This window comes from Chlorocebus sabaeus, chromosome 25 (assembly GCF_047675955.1).
Source record: "Chlorocebus sabaeus isolate Y175 chromosome 25, mChlSab1.0.hap1, whole genome shotgun sequence".
Classification (NCBI taxonomy): domain Eukaryota; kingdom Metazoa; phylum Chordata; class Mammalia; order Primates; family Cercopithecidae; genus Chlorocebus; species Chlorocebus sabaeus.
In genome coordinates, this window is record NC_132928.1 from 74060557 (window position 1) to 74074389 (window position 13833).

Genomic DNA, 13833 nt, shown 5'->3' on the forward strand with positions numbered 1-13833 from the left:
CATTTGAGAGTCAGTTGCAGACATCATGACCCTTCATGCCTAAATACTTGTGTGTAGGTCTCCTAAGAACAAAGACTTTCTCTTTGTAACCACGGTACACTAATTGTACCTAGGAAACACAATTGTATTGTCCAAATATACAATCCGTATCCTAATTTTACCAAGTGTCCCTATAATGTTCTTTGTAATAACCTTTTTAAAAAATGATCATCTAACCCAAGATCATGCATTGCATTTTGGTGTTCTTTCTTTCTTTTTTATTTATTTTTTTCTGAGATGGAGTCTTGCTCTGTCTCCCAGGCTGGAGTGCAATGGTGTGATCTTAGCTCACTGCAATGTCCACCTCCCAAGTTCAAGTGATTCTCCTGCCTCAGCCTCCCAAGTAGCTGGGATTACAGGTACGCAACACCATGCCCGGCTAATTTTTGTATTTTTAGTAGAAACGGGGTTTTGCCATGTTGGCCAGGATGGTCTCGAACTCCTGACCATGTGATCTGCCTGCCTCAGCCTCCCAAAGTGCTGGGATTACAGGCGTGAGCCACTGCACCTGGCCTGTCCTGTCTTTTTAGTCTTCATTAAACTGGAACACTTTCTTGGCCTTTCTTTCTTGTTCATGTTATTTACAGTTGTTAAAAGAACAGGCCAGTTGTTTTGTGGGTCTTTCAATTCAGGTGTGTCTAATCGTTCTCTTGTGATTAGATTAGGGTTATGCATTCTGGCAGGAATGCTACAAAACTCACGGGGTGTCCTCAGAGCATCTCATCAAGAGATCCATGATGCCACTGTGTCCCGTTACTGCTGAAGTTAATGTTGATTGATTGATTCAAGTGGTATCTGCCAGATTTCTTTACGTGACTCTTTAAGAAAGTAAATTTACTTAGTAATATTTCCTTAAACTCCAGAATTATTACTATTATTAACAACAAAGACACTATCTTTCATATTCTTAAAGCATCTACATATTATTTAATTTCATTTTGGAATAATGGAATGTTTAATTCTGTTGATATCAAATTTTAAGTTGATATCAGTTTTCTTCTAAATATTTTCTCTCCAAAATCATTTTTGAAACAGCATTTTTATAACTATGCTATATCCCAAGACAATATTATGAGAAGGTATTGGGAGGTTAATCTTTTTGTTTGTTTTGAGACGGAGTTTTGCTCTTGTTTCCCAGGCTGGAGTGCAGTGGCATGATCTCAGCTCACCACAACCTCCACGATTCAAGTTCTGTGGTTGAACTCCCAGGTTCAAGCAATTCTCCTGCCTCAGCCTCCCGAGTAACTGGAATTACAGACATGCGCCACCATGCTCAGCTAATTTTGTATTTTTTGTAGAGACGAGTTTCTCCATGTTGGTCAGGCTGGTCTTGAACTCCTGACCTCTTGTGATCCTCCCGCCTCGGCCTCCCAAAGTGCTGGGATTATAGACGTGAGCCACCTCCCCTGGCCAGGAGGTTAATCTTAAAAGGATATATGTATGACTTCTCAGTTTCTGTTGTTAATTGTCTTATTCTAACAATGGACTTCCATATGTTAATTTGATCAATCTTAATAACCCATACCAATCATTTATTCATCAATTAATATTTATTGAGCCCTTACTATGTACCTGGCACAGTGCTAGACATTAAAGGCACACCTAAGAACAAAATATGGTCACTGTTCTCTTGAAGATTACATTCTAATGGGGAAAGATGTATCCCCATTAGATACAACTTTCCCCATGAATAAGCAATTATATAATGTGTCAGATGGAGATAAAGAAAAGTGCTGTAAATAAAAATGAATTTACATAAGAACTTACAGAGTGGAGGCTGGGCGTGGTGGCTCACGCCTGTAATCCCAGCACTTTGGGAGGCCAAGGAGGGCAGATTACCTGAGGTCAGGAGTTCGAGACCAGCCTGGCCAACATGGCGAAACCCAGTCTCTATTAAAAATACAAAAATTAGCCAGGTGTGGTGGCAAAAGCCTGTAATCCCAGCTACCTGAAGGCTGAGACAGGAGAATCGCTGGAACCCAGGAGGCGGAGGTTGCATGAGCCGAGTTCGCGCTATTGCACTCCAGCCTGGGTGACATAATAAGACTCTGTCTCAAAAAAAAAAAAAAAAAAAAAAAGCTTACGTGAGAGGTGCAATTTTATTTTGGTATATCAGGAAAGTTCTCTATAATCTCTTCAATACCTTTGGGGCAGAGTCCTGGGAAGTGAGGGAGTGAGCCAAGTGGGTAGGTTAAAGGAAGAGCCCAGGCCGCATTTGTTCTTGAGCATAAGGTGAGCATAAGGTGCAAAGTTCTTGAGCATAAGTGAGCTTCCAAAGGCTGGCAAGGGAGCCAGGTAGGTGGAGCAGGGGGAGTGAGGGGTAGACCCCTTGGCCCCACAGGCCACAGTAAGGACTTTGGACAGCATCTGAAAATAGTTCAATGGGCAATACTCCCAGACACAGAAAGAGTCAACCAAATAAGTATTTTCGTGAGTTAGTTAAATTGCTACCTTTGGTTAGGGAAAACATTGAAGATAGTACAAACCTAGCAAAGGACAGCCAAGAAAGAATTCCAGTACAAGACTAAATGAGATATTATCATTGGAAAGGTAGAAATAAAAATCGCAAAATGCTATTGCCTTCTCACTGAACTTAAGTGCAGTAACCTATAATCTAATGCTTGTTCTGAAAATGCAGACTTGTTCCACCTGGATGACATACAGGCATACCTCAGAGATATTGCGGACTCGGTTTCAGACCAGTGCAATAAAGCAAATATAACGATCAAGTGAAATTACATGAATGTTTTGGTTTCCTAGTGCATATCGAAGTTACGTTTAGCTGTAAAAACCCTGGAAGAAAACCTAAGTAATACCATCCTGAATATAGGAGCAAGCAAAGATTTAAGACAAAGATAGCAAAAGCAATCACAACAAAAGCAAAAATTGACAAATGGGAAATAATTAAACTTAAGAGCTTCTGCACAGCAAAAGAAACTATCAGCAGAGTAAACAGACAACCTATGGAATGGGAGAAAATATTGGCAAACTGCACATCTGACAAAGGTCTAATATCTAGTATCTATAAGAAACTGAAACAAATTTACAAGACAGGTCAGCACGGTGGCTCATGCCTGTAAGCTCAGCACTCTGGGAAACTGAGGTGGCCAGATCACCTGAGGTCAGGAGTTCAAGACCAGCCTGCCAACATGGAGAAACCCCATCTCTACTAAAAATACAAACATTAGCCAGGTGCAGTGGCATGTGCCTGTAATCCCCACTACTCAGGAGGCTGAGGCAGGAGAATCACTTGAACCCGGGAGGCAGAGGTTGCAGTGAGCCATGATTGTGTCACTGCATTCAAGCCTGGGGCACAGAGCGAAACCCCATTTCAAAGCATACACACACAAACACACACACACACATTTATAAGACAAAAACAAACTACCCCATTAAAAAGTGGGCAAAGAATATGAAAAGACACTTTTCAAAAGAAGACATACAGGCTGGGCACGGTGGTTCACACCTGTAATCCCAGAACTTTGGGAGGCCAAAGTGGGTGGATCACCTAAGGCTGGAGTTCAAGACCAGCCTGACCAACATGGAGAAACCCACCTCTACTAAAAATACAAAAATTAGCCGGGCATGGTGGCACATGCCTGTAATCCCAGCTACTCGGGAGGCTGAGGCAGGAGAATCGCCTGAACCCAGGAGGCGGAGACTGCAGTGAGCCGAGATCGTGTCATTGTTCTCCAGTCTGGGCAACAAGAATGAAACTCCATCTCAAAAAACAGAAAAAGAAGGAAAAAAAAAAAAAAAAAAGAAATACATGTGGCCAAGAATCATAAGGAAAAAAATCTCAATATCACTGATCATTACAGAAATGGAAATCAAAACCACAATGAGATACCATCTCACGCCAGTCAGAATGGCCATTATTAAAAAGTCAAAAAATAACAGATGCTGGCAAGGTTGAAGAGAAAAGGGAACATTTATACTCTGTTGGTGGGAATCTCAATTAGTTCAACCATTGTGGAAAGCAGTATGGTGATTCCTCAAAGAGCTAAAAGCAGAACTACCATTCAACCCAGCAATGCCGTTACTGGGAATATACCCAGGGGAATATAAATATCATCCTACCATAAAGACGCATGCACGTGAACGTTCACAGCAGCATGATTCGCAATAGCAAACACATGGAATCAACCTAAATGCCCATCAATGACAGATTGGATAAAGATGTGGTACATATACACCAAGGAATACTATACAGCCACAAAAAAGAACAAGATCATGTCTCTTTTGCAGGAACATAGATGGAGCTGGAGACTATTCTCCTTAGCAAACTAACACAGGAACAGAAAACCAAATACTGCATGTTCTCACTTGTAAGTGGGAGCTAAATGATGAGAACTCATGAACACAAACAGGGGAACAACAGACACAGGGGCCTACTTGAGGGTGGAGGGTGGGAGGAGGGATAGGAGCGGAAAAAATAACTATTGGGTACTGGGCTAAGTATGTAAGTGATGAAATAATCTGTACAACCACCCCCCATGACACGAGTTTACCTGTATAACAAACCTGCACATGTACTCCTAAACCTAAAATAAATTTTTTTTTTAAAGTTATATTTAGGCCACGCACGGTGGCTCAAGCTTGCAATCCCAACACTTTGGGAGGCCGAGGCAGGTGGATCACCTGAGGTCAGGAGCTGGAAACCAGCCTGGCCAACAGGCCAAAACCCTGTCTCTATTAAAAATACAAAAATTAGCTGGGTGTGGTAGCGCATGCCTGTAGTCCCAGCTTCTTGGGAAGCTGAGGCAGGAGAATTACTTGAACCCGAGAGGCGGAGGTTGCAGTGAGCCGAGATTGAGCCACTGCACCCCAGCCCGGGTGACAGAGCAAGACCCTGTCTCAAACAAACAAAACAAAAAAAATGTTATGTTTAGCTGGGCCTGGTGGGTCACACCTGTAATCCCAGTACTTGGTGGGAACTAAGGTGAGAGGCTAGCTTGAGGCCAGGAGTTTGAGGCCAGCCTGGGCAACAAACTAGGATCCTATCTTTACAAAAGAAAAAAAAAGTCATGTTTATGCTATACTGTAGTCTATTAAGTGCAATAGCATTATGTCTGAAAAAAATGCACACACCAAAAATACTTCATTGTCAAAAAATGCTGGCGCAGAAACATGAAGTGTGCGCACACTGTTGGAAAAATGGCACCAATAGAGTTGCTCAATGCAGGGATATCACAAGCCTTCAATTTGTAAAATAGGCTACATCTGTGCAGTGCTATAAAGTGAATCTTAATAAAACAAGGTGTACCTGTATCAGGGAATAATTTGCATAATATGAATGTCGCACTTGCTCATGTGAGATTTTGTCTTTGAAAAACACTAGATGAAGAAACAGAGAATACTGCACACGGGTGAACTGAGCTCCATTGGAGTGCACAAAGTGATCCGTGCACCACCCTGGCCAGGACAGTGAGCCACCCCCACCCCCACCTGGGGTCCCAACTTTCCACACTGAATTTCAGATGCTGCTCCTTCCACCCCTTCACAGTTACTCACAAGCAGCCACCCTTCCAAAGGCCACTGGGCCGTGTGGTCACCTTCTCTTTAATTTCCCCCTCTTCCTTCTCAGCCTACTTTGCGTATTTCCTCTCTGTTCTCTGTCTTTCCCTCCCCTTTTTTTCCTCTCTGTTTTGCTCTCTTCCTCTTTTACACAGGTGGTGGGCCTGGGAGCCAGCCGGTGAGTGGGGAGGAGTGTAGGTGAACACCCTGCATGGGAACTTCAGGTCTTTTGCAAGCTGACTCCCTATCGTTGCTGTACTGTATATGCATTTCTTAATCATGGAACATGTATGAAACTGTGTTGCCATTGTTATTAGGTTCCTAGGTTGTTAATGTCACTAATGAAGTTTTTGATTATTCTACTCCTAACCCTGTTGTCCTGGTGAGCCCTGTGGTTTTATTGTTGCAGTGATTTTTAGGAACACATCTGTTGCCTCCCTGCAGAAAGCCAGGGATGCCCCTGCCAGGCCCTTCTCAAAGCATCGCTTGCTGCACATCTCCTGAGCTGCCACTTGCTCCCAGGAGCCCTTGGCTTCTTGCACACTAAAAACCCCACACCGTCATCCATTTAGGTGGCAAAAGTTACCTTCTGACAGCAAATGTTGAGCCAGCAGGTTAACTGGAAGGCCACATATGGAAACGAGGAAGTCAGGTTGCACAGGTTCATTTGGGCAGATTCAACAGAGCACTGAACATCCAGAGGAATTTAAGTTTGGGGATGGAGTCTTGCTACATTGCCCAGGCCAGTCTTGAACTCCTGGCCTCAAGCCATCCCCCTGCCTCAGCTTCCCAAAGTACTGGGATTACAGATGTGAGTCACTGCACCCAAAGTGAGGGTTTTGACACAGAAATCATATACAAGTTAGAGGTGACCAAAATAAACACAAAAGAGACCTTTCTAGAAGCAGCTGACTGAGGAATATGCTGTGAGCCTGACTTCCCAAATCTCCCACGCGCCTTGTGGGAAGACAGTTGTTCTGCCTGTGCAGGGAAGTGTGTGGGTCTCAGAAAACTTGGAGTGGGGTCTTAGCAAGCTGCTTCTACCCTAACCTCATTTTCTGAAACTCCTGTGGGTTGCAAAAGCCATCCAGGTTCCCTGGACACAAAATTCAGGTCCTGAGTGTAATTTCTCACCACACAACCAGAAGCAGCTTCCTATGTTTTTCACGATTAAATAAATAGTTACATGAGCAGTCCCAATGTACGATGTAGGTCCGCAGACAGGGACAATCAGGCTAAGACGTAGAGGAGGCTGGGAGAACAGGCCTGGCCCCACCCTGTCACACTAGTTTGGAGAGACAGGCTGGATTCTTAGACAATGAGAAGCCAATGAGTGTTCGGTGGCATCAGGTGAGCTGTACTCTGCGGTGACTACTCTGTCAGCACAATTTGGGAGGAATTAGAAAATAAATGGCGGGAACATGGAAGTATGCAGGAGAAAGTTGAAGACTCCAATACATGACAGGGGCAGACTCAGAAAGGTTGGGGAACTGAGGAGGTGACGGGTAAGGAAGAGGAGAACATGCTGGCCCTAAGTGTACTCCATTCAGCTCTAAGGCACAAAGCATGCCTGACAAACAGCCCTAGCTGCTGGCCTCTGGGGCCATCGCTGCATCACGCTGAGGTCCCATGTCCCTGAGCCCGGTGGGGGTGCTGGAGCAAGCCCATTCCTGTAGGATGCCTGCTCCTCTCTCCAGCGATCTGCTAAGCAGGCCTCAATGGCCCAGCCCAGTCTTTCACAGATCCACACTGCAGGCTGTGGGTCCTCCCACCAATGTTCCTGCCCTGTTCTCCTTCCCCAAGGCTGAAGGATCTCCCTGCCTCTTGGCCTGCTCCTTCCCCTTTATCCTTCATAGGTCTAAGAACAGGGATGAGGTTTGGGGACTGGCTGACTCACTGCCCTGCAGGTGAGGGGGAGGGTTACATCTATACCATCTACAGTGTGTGACGCATAGACGGTCTCATCTAATCACTACAGCGGCCCTGTGGGCTACCTCCCACAAACTCTGCTTCACCAGTGAGGAAACCGAGGCTGGGGGTATTTAAATAGTCTCCCAAGGTCTCACAGCTAATAAATGGCACAGCTAAGACTAGTATGCAGTCTTCTTTTTTTTTTCTTTCTTTCTGAGATGGAATCTGGCTCTGTCACTGGGGCTTGAGGGCAATGGCATGATCTCGGCTCACCACAGTCTCTGCCTCTTGGGTTCAAACGATTCTCCTGCCTCAGTCTCCTGAGTAGCTGGCATTGCAGGTGCCTGCCACCACACCCAGCTAATTTTTGTATATTTAGTAGAGACGGGGTTTTATCATGTTGGCCAGGCTAGTCTCAAACTCCTGACCTCAGGTGATCCACCCACCTCGGCCTCCCAAAGTGCTGGGATTACAGGTGTGAGCCACCGTGCCTGGTCTAGCATGCAGTCTTCTAACTTCAAATACAACACTGTTTCCACCAGTGTAATGATATTCAAGGGTTTGTTGGTAATTTATTTTATTTTATTTTATTTTTGAGATGGAGTTTCACTCTTGTTGCCCAGGCTGGAGTGCAATGGCGTGATCTCAGCTCACCACAACCTCCAGCTCCCAGGTTTAAGTGATTCTCCTGCCTTAGTCTCCCAAGTAGCTGGGATGACAGGCATGTGCCACCACACTCGACTAATTTGGTATTTTTAGTAGAGATGGGGTTTCTCCATGTTGGTCAGGCTGGTCTCAAACTCCCGACCTCAGGTGATCTGCCTGCCTTGGCCTCCCAAAGTGCTGGGATTACAGGTGTGAGCCACCTCACCTGGCCCCCTGTTTGGAAATTTTTATACCAACTTAAGACTATTACCCCAATACTGCTTTTTTCTTTTTATCATTCTAATCAATTATAATATGCAAATATTCTAGACAGGGTTGCCATTACAATATATAGACATCACTTTGCCTTCACTTTTTCTTTCTATTAGCCTGGTACTGTAATAACCTCCACGTTGCAGCATAGTTTCATACTTAATATTTTGTTTACATTCCATTTATTGGTGCACACCTAATCTAACCATTTGTCTACTACTAATGTTTAGGTTGGTTCCAGTTTTTTTTTTTTTTTTTTTTGCTATTTTATTTATTCTATTTATTTTATATTTTATTTTTTTTTTTTTTTGAGACAGAGTTTCACTCTTGTTGCCCAGGCTGGAGTGCAGTGGCATGATCTTGGCTCACTGCAACCTCCGCCTCCTAGGTGCAAGCGATTCTCCTGCCTCAGCCTCCCGAGTAGCTGTGATTACAGGCGCCCACCACCACGCCCAGCTAATTTTTTTTGTATTTTTAGTAGAGATGAGGTTTCACCATGTTGGCCAGGCTGGTCTCGAACTCCTGACTTCAGGTGATCCACCCACCTCGGCCTCCCAAAGTGCTGGGATTACAGGTGTGAGCCACCATGCCCAACCTTCTTTGGCTATTTTTAAAAAGCATTGGTAGTGAGTATTGCTCTTTCTCTGTAGGGCTTCTTTCCTCAAATCCTCTTCCCCAAAGTGGGATTGCTGGGTGAAAGGCTGTGGACATTTTGATGGCCTTTGATTGTATTGCTATTGTTGGGAATGTGGGCAAGGGGAGTCCTGAGAGGCAGGACATGAGCAAATCACCACCAGCACCAGAGATACAAGAGGCATGCCTTTCCACCTTCCCACGGGTCCAGCTCCAAACCCCCCTTGCAAAAATCTGTCTCCTATCCACGCCCCCCATACAATTAATCTCTCCCTTGCCTTCACCCTATTATACCAATGGTTGTAACAATGCCTCACCTAGTCCGCAAACTCTTTAGTGTACAACGTATCTCTACAACCTCATGTAATCTGCAGGAGTGTCTTTTTTTTTTTTTTTTTTTTTTTTAGACGGAGTCTCGCTGTGTCGCCCAGGCTGGAGTGCAGTGGCGCGATCTCGGCTCACTGCAAGCTCCGCCTCCCGGGTTCACGCCATTCTCCCGCCTCAGCCTCCGAGTAGCTGGGACTACAGGCGCCCGCCACCACGCCCAGCTAGTTTTTTGTATTTTTAGTAGAGACGGGGTTTCACCATGTTAGCCAGGATGGTCTCGATCTCCTGACCTCGTGATCCACCCGCCTCGGCCTCCCAAAGTGCTGGGACTACAGGCTTGAGCCACCGCGCCCGGCCATCTGCAGGAGTGTCTTTATCTCTCATTTTACAGATGAGGACACTGAGAATCGGAGTGATTGCCTTGCTCAAGGACACTCAGTAAGCAAGAGGCAAGGCCAGCTCTTCAAATACAGAGTTCTTTCCATTGCAGAGCTGTAAAACAGTGACTCAAATCCACAGTGAACTTTCTGTCTTTGACTGAAGAGTTTCCTGCACCCAGAGTTGGAGATACTTGCATTTGAGATAATACTGACGTCTCCTCCTGGCCAGGCAGCATCTTCAGCTTTCAAAAAACTCTAGCAGGGCAAGCGACGTGCTTTCTTCCATAGCAGTCATTCTCAGCAGAGTAGACTGAACGGTGGGGAGACAGGGAGGAGGAGGGAGGGGAGAATGGTGAATCAGAATTACTTTTTGCAAATTCTGATAAGCCTGAGCATGTGTCAGGGTCTAAGGAGGGGTGAGGAGGGAAAGGAAGGTTGAAACTTGAAAGAGAATCTGATAAGCACCCTAGATGGAGAATCTTTGATCGAAGCTGCAGATTTGCTGGAGGTCAGCATCGGGCTTTGTATCCTGGTTCCTGGCAGGACAATTCCCGTCACAATGCGATTTCCTAGATACAGCCCATTTAATTCTGATTACAAAGTGGCCATTCCTGATGCAGGAACAAAGGTATGAGGATAAACAAAATGTAAACCCAGACAGTGCACCCACTCTTCATTCTAATGCTGGGAAGAAATTTGTACAGCACCTTGTCACGTGTCCTACTAATAATGGCTGAATGGCCAAGTGGGAAAAGATTTGGTGTAGAAACCATGCCAACAAATTTGAAAACCATCAGATGCTGTGACATGAACAGTTTGTTAAAAGATGCACCTGGAGTATCCTCTGTATTTACCTAGTGAGGGACTTCTGGGAAATCCTCCTTCTTTTCTTCATCTGCTGCCTGGGATGCAGATGTGGTAACTGGAACTCCAGCAGCCAACTTGAACCATGAGGCACACTTAGGAAGGGTGCTGCAGTGATCTGCAGGGGTCCCCAAGGACAGCGTGGAGCCGTCCTCACTGCCCAAGCTGCTGACTTCTGGACTCTTATTCCCTGAGACAAGGATCATAGTAAAGGACCAAGCTTAACACCTTCACAGGACAAATCACAGAAAGGGAGTCCCTTCTAAAAGTATAGGAAAAAACGTGGCCAGGTGCCATGGCTCATGCTTGTAATCCCAGCACTTTAGGAAGCTAAGGTGGGAGGATCACTTGAATCCAGGAGTTCAAGACAAGCCTGGGCAACAAAGCGAGACCCCATCTCTATAAAAAATAAAAGTAAATAAAAATCAGCAAGGCAGGCATGGTGGCATGGGCCTGTAATCCCAGTGACCCAGGAGGCTGAGGTGGGAGGATGCTCGAGCCCAGGCATCCAAGGCTGCAGTGAGCCATGATCATGCACTGCACTCTAGCCTGGGCAACAAGTCAGACCCTGCTCTACAAAAAAAAAAAAAAAAAAATTATTTATCAGGGACAGTGGCATGTGCCTGTCGATCCAATGACTTAGGAGGCTGAGGCAGGAGGATACTCAAGCCTAGGGGTTTGAGGCTGCAGTGAGCTGTGATCACACCACTGCACTCTAGCCTGGGCAACAAGCAAGATCCCATCTGTAATAATAATAATAATAATAATACAAAACCAAACACAATCAACCTCTCGTAGCTGATGGCACAAGCCTCCCTTGCAGGGCACATGCTGATTCTCCACTTCTCCAATGCTTGAGCGTTAACAGAAGATAAACATAGTAAGTAAATGTTATGATCTATAAAAAAAACTGAGTGCTCTGGGGAAAATAGAGAGGCGTGGGGGGTTGGGAGTGTGGGGAGAGGCAGGAAATGTGAAATTTTAAATAAAGGGGTCAGAGAAAACCTCACTGAGAAGGTGGCAACTAAGCAAAGTCTAAAAGGAAGTGAAGGAATGAGCCATGAAGCTATGCAGGGGAAGAGTGTTCCAGGCAGAGGGAAGTCAGTGCAAAGGCCCTGGGGCAGCAGCAGGGCTGGTATGTAGTGGGCAGGGAGGCTAGAGCCAGAGTCAGAGGGGAGGAGTAGTAGGCGAGGTCAGTGTGTGTGTGCGTGTATGTGGTGTGTGTGCTCATGTGAGCATAAGTGTGTGTGGTGCATATGTGTACACGTGTCTGGTGTGTGCGTATGTGTGTTCTGTGTGCATGTGGAGGGTGCATGTATATGGTGTGTGTGTGCTGCATGTATGTGTAAATGGTGTGTCTATATATGTGGTGTGCATGTGCATGTGTGGGTGTCTGGGTGTGTGGTGTGTGTATGTGTGTGTGTATGGTGTATGTATATGAATGTGTATGTGAGTATAAGTGGTATATGTATATGTACATGTGTATATATATGTGAATGATGTGCGCGTGTGTGTGGTATAGATAGGTAAATATGTATGTGTACATGTGAGTGGTGTATGTATGTGTGTATTATGCCTGTGTGCCTGTGTGGTGTGTGCTTGCGGTGTGCATGCTTTGTGTGTGTGTGTGTTTACTTGGTGTTTGGGGAGTGGGGAGGGGAGTGGCTATTGGAAGGGCATATTCCTGGCATCTTCTGGTCTCTGAACTCTCCCATTTCCAAGCCTGATTCCTTCCTGTTCCTCCCTCTTAAGAAAGAATCTGGTATCAGCCGCTGTTAAGGTCATTCTGATTCTCGCAGGTCTGTACCATGACTTAACCTAGGCCGGTCAGTGCTCCTGGCCCATGCAGAAAAGCCAGAGGTAGGAATACAAACCAGTCAGTGGGGTCTCGGTTTTCAGGAAGAGTGTAAAGCTCCATTGGATCATTCAGGCAACCTCTCTGATTTGAAATAAGAGCGGAGGAAATGAAGGATTTCTAATTCAAAATTAAAGGTTCTGGCTTTAAAAGAACCAAGTGGGAGAGGGTTGGGTGCTTTAGGTGATGGTTTTTCAGTACTGGAAGTACTGGAGGAAGGAGAATTAACAATTTCTTGAAAAAGAAAAGACGTCTCCAACCCCTGCCAATCAACATCGATCAACAGGAAGAGGACGCGGGGGCTCCTCTCTGAGGGCATCCCAGGTGCTGTTTCCAGGCTGGCTGTGACCCGGCTTGCCTGAATTCAGGCATAAGAGGATGATTTCTATGCTGAAATACAGACAGAAAGGGACGTAGGGAGCTGGGCCCCTATTCATTCGTGTCATGGCCCTCAGTTGTCTCCAGTCTGCCCATCCCCACCCGACCTCCATACCACCGTTGAGGGAGTTTCTGGAAATGAAAATCTGGTCAATTATCCTATTTCAGTGAATCCCACAGTTTTGGACTCCCTGGGCCTCTGAAAGTTTCAATGGAAACTGAAGTCACTGACAATGCCTAGCTTTTTATTGTCACCATCATTTGATTAATGACCAGATGTTTAAACATCAAAATACAGGGATAGCAAAGTGTCAGAATCAAAGAGAGTCCTTTCAATTGAATATAGTTCATGCTATGAAAAATTTGCTTTAGATAAATTATACACATCTGTATAACTATAGCTATAATGTATGATTATAGGTATATGTAATTATGTTATATAATCATATATCATTATAATATATGTAATCTTTAACAATTTTACCACAGACTGATGAAAATTTTGTCATAGACAACAGCTGTTCTGGGCAGAGGGACGTCGCAGACAACAGCTGGCCCCAGGACTGTGCTTACAAGGGGCTCCTGGCCCATGGAGCAATCCTAGGCTCCCACATGGGGTAAGAGGGACCCTTGCCAGCCCCTCACTCCCCACCTCATACTCCTGCCCCACTCACAGGTTCCTGAGCCTTGCGCTGTCTCATGCCTCCCAGTCCCAGTCGGTCCGTTCTGCCTGGATGCCCTTCTCTTCCTCTTAGCCTTTATGTAATCTCCTACTCAACTCTCAAAATTCTGCTTAGTTAATACCTTCTCTCTTGAGTTTCCTTTGTTTTTCTTCTGCACCTAAGAAGACAGAATTGCTCACTCACGCCTTAGAATGGTGTCTTAGTCTGTTGTGTTGCTACAACAGAATACCTGAGACTGGGTAATATATAAACAACAGAAATGTATTTTTCACCATTCTGGAGACTGGGAAGTCCCAGGTCAAAGCACTGGCATCTGGAGTGGGGCTTC